This window comes from Pygoscelis adeliae, unplaced genomic scaffold, assembly GCF_000699105.1.
Source record: "Pygoscelis adeliae isolate BGI_AS28 unplaced genomic scaffold, ASM69910v1 Scaffold1340, whole genome shotgun sequence".
Taxonomy (NCBI): domain Eukaryota; kingdom Metazoa; phylum Chordata; class Aves; order Sphenisciformes; family Spheniscidae; genus Pygoscelis; species Pygoscelis adeliae.
In genome coordinates, this window is record NW_008823909.1 from 25,416 (window position 1) to 26,129 (window position 714).

Here is a 714-nt window from a genome sequence, read left to right on the forward strand (position 1 = left end):
GGTGTACTGGGGTGCCGGGGGGGGGTCAGGGGGTGCACTGGGGTGCAGGGTAGGACAGGGAAGCTTGGGGTGCATTTGGGCGTAGCAGGGTACCGGGATACCTTGGGGTGCAGTGCAGGGGGGCACGGGGGGCGGGCAGTGCACTGGGGGGCAGGGGGCACTGGAGTGCATTGGGGTGTATTGCAGGGGGCACTGGGGAGAACTGGGAGGCACTGGGGCATGGCGGGGGGGGAGACTGGGGAGCCTTGGGGAGCATTGGGATGTATTGCAGGGGGATCACTGGGATGCACAGGGCTGCACTGAAGAGGGGAACGGGGAGCACTGGGGCTCACTGGGGAGCACGGAGGAGCAGTTGGGGGTGTATTGCAGGGGGCACTGGGGAGAACTGGGAGGCACTGGGGCATGGCGGGGGGGGAGACTGGGGAGCCTTGGGGAGCATTGGGATGTATTGCAGGGGGATCACTGGGATGCACAGGGCTGCACTGAAGAGGGGAACGGGGAGCACTGGGGCTCACTGGGGAGCACGGAGGAGCAGTTGGATGCATGGGGTGTGTTGTGGGGGGCACTGGGCATCCTGGGGTGCACTGGGGAGTGTTGTAGGGAGCACTGGGCGCACTGGGGTGTGTTGTAGGGAGCACTGGGCGCACTGGGGAGTGTTGTAGGGAGCACTGGGCGCACTGGGGTGTGTTGTAGGGAGCACTGGGCGCACTGGGG